Source organism: Mesoplodon densirostris, chromosome 2, assembly GCF_025265405.1.
Source record: "Mesoplodon densirostris isolate mMesDen1 chromosome 2, mMesDen1 primary haplotype, whole genome shotgun sequence".
In the NCBI taxonomy this organism is placed as follows: Eukaryota; Metazoa; Chordata; class Mammalia; order Artiodactyla; family Ziphiidae; genus Mesoplodon; species Mesoplodon densirostris.
This window is the reverse complement of record NC_082662.1, coordinates 134,219,661-134,226,350: the sequence shown is the minus strand read 5'-3', so window position 1 is coordinate 134,226,350 and position 6,690 is coordinate 134,219,661. Positions and strand designations below refer to the sequence as shown.

Here is a 6,690-nt window from a genome sequence, read left to right as displayed (position 1 = left end):
ATTCTCCTGGGCACACAGTCATTATTTAGGCCGACTCAGTGACTTCAACAGGCTTAATCATGTGATCAGGTTTGTTGCCAGCTGCATAATGCTCCCACATCTGTAGATAGAGCTGCTCTAGTTCCATTGTGTATTGTTTGGTGTTGAACAGAGGGCTAGATGTTCTCTGCTTCCAGACTTTGCCACGAATTTTCTTCAGGTATTCGAGATCAGTTCCCAGTTTCACAGCTATCTCTTCATATTCTTGCCTATTTTTAGCAATCAGCTCAAGACAGCCTAAACAAGTGAGCTGGGAACCTGCAACTCGAGAAGCAAGAGTCTCTCCTGGCATAGTCACCATGGGGGTCCCTGCCCAAAGGACATCCATCCCTGTGGTGTGGCCATTACAGAGTGGAGTGTCCAAGCAGACATCAGCCAGCTGGCCTCTCCGAACATGTTCCTCTTTAGGAGCAACAGGTGAAAAAATGATACGGTTTGGGGGAAGGCCCATATTTTGTGCGTACTGTTGTATATTAGCTTCTCCTGCTGCTGGAAAATGCAACAGCCACAATACACTATTGGGAACACGCTTCAGAATATTTACCCACATCTGCAAAGTAGATGGGTCAATTTTGTATAACTGATTAAAGTTACAGTACACAATGGCATCTTCCGGTAACCCATACTGAGAACGTGTGGTTACAATAATGGTACGGGGAACCTCCTCTCCAGTGGCAGCCTTATTGTTGATCAGGGTAGTTGCAAGTCCATTGCTAATACTGAATCCATTAAATGTAATCTGAATTTGTCCTCTGTTAATCATTTCAGTAACTGCTTCTGCAACAGTATTCATAGGAATGACAGGCATATTAAGAGCTGTATTACTGCAGTCTGCATTGTCTTCTCCATCAGGACATTTCATCTTGACTATTTGCACATCTGATAGACTATCAAGAAATGCTTGGAGGTCAATGCCATTCAGCACAATCCGATTGTCATAAAGGTGCCCATTGGACTCAAAATCGATGACGGCTTTTTTCTTCAGGTGAGGGAACATATTAGCATGATCACCAATAAAGAACGTATGGGGCATATGAGCCAGTTTCTCAGAATACTGCTCAGCAACTTCAGCAGGTGACGTTTCCTGATCAGTGATGATATAATCCATGAAAAGCGCGCCACTAGTCCCAGGGTACCCCAGCCACATTGCCTGAATAGGAGCTGGCCTGAGAGCAAAGAGTTCATTTTGAGCACCCCTGGTATAACCATTCATATTTACAAGGATGTGTATACCATCTTGATGGATGCGATCAGCTGCTTTCCCATTGCATGGAATCTGAGAAAGATCAGTGAAATGATTGGCTTCTGCCATCACCTTCACTCGGAAGTTTGTGCCATCATGTGGGCTCAGGGCATAACAGAATATCTCAAATTAATCAGGACTGTGCATGCCTGGAATAGACTGCATAAGGTGAGAAGTAGGATGGTTCCCAAAATCAGAACTCACGTATCCTACACGCAGTCGACCATCACTGAGCTTCAAGTCTGTTGCATGTTCATACGGTGTTTTATGAAGGGCACTTATATTAGCCAAGCAGAGGTTCCCATGCCTCTCAGCAATAGCCTTCCTGAAGCCATGAGGAAGAGGATAGAGCATACTATGTTGAGGCTGCACAGAAGGCAACCTATTCTTCTCCAACTGGTCAGCCACAATGCTGACCAACTTCTTCATTCGCTCATCATAGTCTGTCCAATCACAGACAACCTGCAGGCAGTGAGCCAAATTACAATAAGCGTCAGGAAAATCAGGTTGAAGCTTCAGAACAGTGCGATCAGAAGCAATTGCTTCTGGAATATTCCCTGAATCCTGGTGAATGGAAGCCAGATTGCTGTGGGCATCCGCAAATGCAGGGTTGATCTGAACGGCATGAGTATAACACTGCAAGGCTCCCTGAACATCCTGCATCTCCCATAGAGTGTTTCCCATATTACAGTACACATCAGCAAAGGTAGGACTGATTCGAATAGCCTCCTTATAATGCATCAGAGCTTCGTGCCGTTTCCCCTGCTGCTTCAATACACTTGTTAAATTTGAATGGGCATCAGCAAAGTCTGGGCAGAGCTCTAATGCTTTACGATACAAGCGAACTGCCTCTTCACTGTTTCCCTGTTCTCCTTTGATATTGGCTAGGTTATTCAGAGAGTCTGCATGGGTGGGACACAGCCGGAGAGCTGTATGATAACAATCTTCTGCTTCAGCAACACTGCCCTTCTCTTTGAGAGCGTTGGCTAGGTTGCAGTAAGCATCAGGGAAATGTGGTTGCAATTCAATAGCTCGCCTGTGGGTGTCTATTGCCAGATCCACCAGGCCTTGCTCGTAGTATACACAAGCCAAGTTGCCATGTACCACTGCATGATTTGGACTCAAGCTTAGGGCACGAAGGTAAGCTGCCACAGCTCTGTCAAAAATCCGTGCCTCATTGAAGACATTTCCTAAATTGATATAAGCATCCAGAAAATTGGGGTCAAGGGTGACAGCCTTTTCAAAGTGATGAATTGCAAGCCAAATCTCCCCTTGTGCATTGAAAACACAGCCAAGATTACTCCAAGCTACTGCAAAGTTCGGTTGCATCTCAATTGCTTTCAAATAACATGCCTTGGCTTCTTCTAAGCCACCCAGGGCTTTGAGCAGGTTCCCCAGGTCACTGCAAACACAGTACAAAGAAGGATTGTACTGAAGAGCAGAGACGTAAGCTTGTACTGCCCCTTCCATGTCACCTGCTGCTACCAAAGTGGCTGCCAGGTTAATATAACCATCGATGAAATCTGGTTTGAGATGCAATGCATGCCGGTAATGCTCAGTTCCTTACTCCAACTGCCCTCTTTCCTTGTACACATTCCCCAAATTCGAATAGGCTTCTGCCAGAAGAGGGTTCTGTTTAATTGCCAGAGTACTAAAGTGGGCAGATCTGTCCAGCCTTCGACACTGGAAGTGTATAGATGAAAGTAATAAAAGTACACCAGTATTGCCTGGCTCTTGTCTCCACAGCTGCATGCAGTGTCTCTCAGCTGTCTCAAAATCTCCTGCCTGATATTCTCGATGTGCCAGCTCAGCTAACCCTTGGAAGGAAAGCATACGTTTCGTTGGTTCTGTGCTGTCGGCCACGTTGCCCACGGAAGACGCCATCTGGAGCTTCTGGAGAGAGTGAAAAAAGGGGGTAATGGAGTCCCACTGCCGCCACTACTGGCAAGAATGTTTCTAGTGGTAGAAAACACGAGCACAGCAGCCGTACCACTGCTTTGGCACGCTTAAGCGGCGGCAACAGTTACAGGCACCGAACCTTAGGAACTATGGTTGGCCATCTACCTCTCATGCTCTTGAAATCTTAATTCTTAACCCTGCCCTCTTCCACCATTTTTCTCCTAATCAGGGAATAAAAATTACCTGTCCATTTGCCTTAGAAGAAATCAAAAGTCAGTAGGCCAAACACTTTTCAAAATATTGTTTTCTGTCCAGTTGGAAATGAAATACATGATTGACTTTTCTTCATCATTCATATAGTCAACGTGGAAAACATTAGGGCCGTGAATTTCAATACAGTAAGATGAGAAAATTTTAAATTGGCCTTCCCAAACCACTAATAAGTAACCGATGTTGTATAGAATGCTAAAATCTTAGAGACTGAGTTTGATATTTTAAAAGTTCTGCAAACATTAGCTAATTTCTCCTCATCAAATTTCTCATGCCTCAAACCTGAGTATTACTTTTTAAAAGATAAATTTATTTATTTTTATTTATTTATTTTTATCTTTGCTGTGTTGGGTCCTCAGTGCTGCGTGCAGGCTTTCTCTAGTTGTGGCGAGCGGGGGATACTCTTTGTTGCGGTGCCCGGGCTTCTCATCACAGTAGCTTCTATTGTTGTTCCACAACTCTATGGGTTCCTTTTTAGGTCCTACGAAGAACCCTAGAAATTAGTTCATGTCATTATAGGTTTTTGCAAAATTGTCAAAAGTGAGATATTTTAATTTCCATCAGGAAAGTCCAGCATCTATTTCTTTGTCAATTTTCCTTCTATCATATTCTGCTATGTTGGATCATATTGGATTGGTCACAGGCTTTTTTGAAATCTGGCTAAGGAGATGTTTTAAGTGAGGCTATTATGTGATTTTCAGACACCACCATATGTAATTGACTATATAATATCCCATTACAGGAATAACTTCCAGTACTCTTACTGACTACTCTACTGACTTAACTAGCACAAGACACAGAAGCATAAGGACAAAACCCACCTTACAATATAGCCATGTCTTGCACTTCACATCTCTCAAAGAATGTGCGTTTGAAGAATAAAAGAACTGAAAAGTGTAAAACCAGAAGTTATTCTGTGGAAAATTATTTCAATCATCAGGCATGTGAAAGATAAGTCAAAGATTCAGTTTTCTTCAATGCTTAGTCAAAACGGAAATTTCCTTCTGTCAAGAATATACTCCAGGGCTTCCCTGGTGGTGCATTGGTTGAGAGTCTGCCTGCCGATGCAGGGGACATGGGTTCGTGCCCCAGTCCGGGAAGATCCCAAATGCCACATAGCAGCTAGGCCCATGAGCCATGGCCACTGAGCCTGCATGTCCGGAGCCTGTGCCCCACAACGGGGAGAGGCCACAAGAGTGAGAGGCCAGCATACCGCAAAAAAAAAGAAAAGAAAACCAATATACTCCAGGGGCTTCCCTGATGGCACAGTGGTTAGGAAGCCACCTGCCAATGCAGGGGACACGGGTTTGAGCCCTGGTCCTGGAAGACCCCACATGCCACGGAGCAACTAAGACCGTGTGCCACGACTATGGAACCTTCGCTCTAGAGCCCGTGAGCCACAACTACTGAGCCTGCGAGCCACAACTACTGAAGCTTGTGTGCCTAGAGCCTGTGCTTTGCAACAAGAGAAGCCACCACAATAAGAAGCCTGCACACCACAACAAAGAGTATCCCCCAGTCACTGCAACTAGAGAAAGCCTGCACACAGCAATGAAGACACAACACAGTCAAAAATAAATAAATAAATAAATAAAAGAATATACCCCATCAATAATGTGTGTAATGGAATGGTGTGAATGAGTATTTTATCAGAATTCCTGTAATGCACAAACCTATAGCAGTACTGAAATCAGTAATGCATTTATAATAGTAAATAGTTATGAGGAAGTAATCCATAGAGGTTTTCTCAAAGTTAACAATGAACATTAATGCGACATTATCAATAATAAATTGTGACGCTGAAATAAACTTTTCTAAACTATTAATAACTAAAAGCAAACTCTAATCAACCATGTGAAAAGAAATCTATGTCTATAAACTACAAAGTTTATTTCTTAAAATTTTATTTCTAAAACACATAAACTGTCATATGAGGAGGCAGTTAAAGAATATATAGCTACAAGAGTGGGGAAAAAGTTTTATAGAGACACATCTGGCAGTAGTTAATTTTCAAATGTCATTTTTCTAGATTTTGTGACACCTACAGTATTGATATTTGAAAGCATTAAAAAAATTGTATTTTGAAGATTTGCTACTTCCAGGTAGAGTAAAATATTTTGAAGCAAAACAACATTTCCACTGAGAAAAATTTTAAAAGCCAAATAAAATAGTCAGCATTCAATCAAAAAGTTCTAGACATACCAAGAGATAGAATCATATGACTAAAATTCTAAGAAAAGAACAGATAATACACAAATATTTATATAAGATATTGTGTATATTTATCAGGAAAAGTCTTTATCAAGAAAAGACTTTAAAATCATCAGAATTAATATTACATTTTATTTATTTGTATATTTTATTTATATATAGATATTTATATATTTATATAAAGAACTTAAAGATAAAGCCCTAGTTAAGGCAGTGACAAAAGCAGTAGCAGTGGGAGTGAAAAGAAATGGTTATATTCAAGGATATTTTGTCAGTAAAAGTCCAAGATCAAATGTCTGACTGCATACATGGGATGGATAGACGGAGTGGGAAAAATCAAAGTGAACTATAGAGGTTCTAGTGAAGATGGGGTTGCCATCACCCAACCCAAGGGGTTGCGATCATCCCCAAGGTCTAGGAGACTCAAAGGGAAGGTCATTGTCGAGGAAAAGTTAATTGCTGGGAAAATAAGACTCCCAGTCTCTCCATCTCCTTATACTAGTTTTTTAAAAACATCTTTATTGGAGTATAATTGCTTTACAATGGTGTGTTAGTTTCCGCTTTATAACAAAGTAAATCAGTTATACATATATATATGTCCCCATATCTCTTCCCTCTTGCATCTCCCTCCCTCCCACCCTCCCTATCTCACCCCTCTAGGTGGTCACAAAGCACAGAGCTGATCTTCCTGGGCTATGCGGCTGCTTCCCACTAGCTATCTATTCCTTACACCAGTTTTGTTTTTCTGCTCATATACGTAGCAGCATTTCATTCAAGGGGAAAGTCATTGATCTGACTGGTCAAATTAAACACCATAGTTCAAGGCACATTTACAGTGGTTAGTTCCTCCACAATTTAGAAAGTAACGTTCACAGTTTCCCTCTTCCTACACTGTGGAACACATTGGCCATTCCTCCAAAGTTTCCACTCCATAGACTGGACCAGAGATGACGTTAGCCCAGAACTGAGAGCTTGGCATGAGATGATGTCAACCCCACCTAGAGCTCTGGCATAAGTTATGACCCAAC

The 6,690-nt window shown here is 42.0% G+C and overlaps 1 pseudogene; it reads right to left on the bottom strand.

The window, feature by feature from the left end:
• On the bottom strand, window positions 1–3,189 carry LOC132483143 (UDP-N-acetylglucosamine--peptide N-acetylglucosaminyltransferase 110 kDa subunit-like; annotated as a pseudogene).
• Between the last annotated feature and the right edge of the window lie 3,501 nt (window positions 3,190–6,690).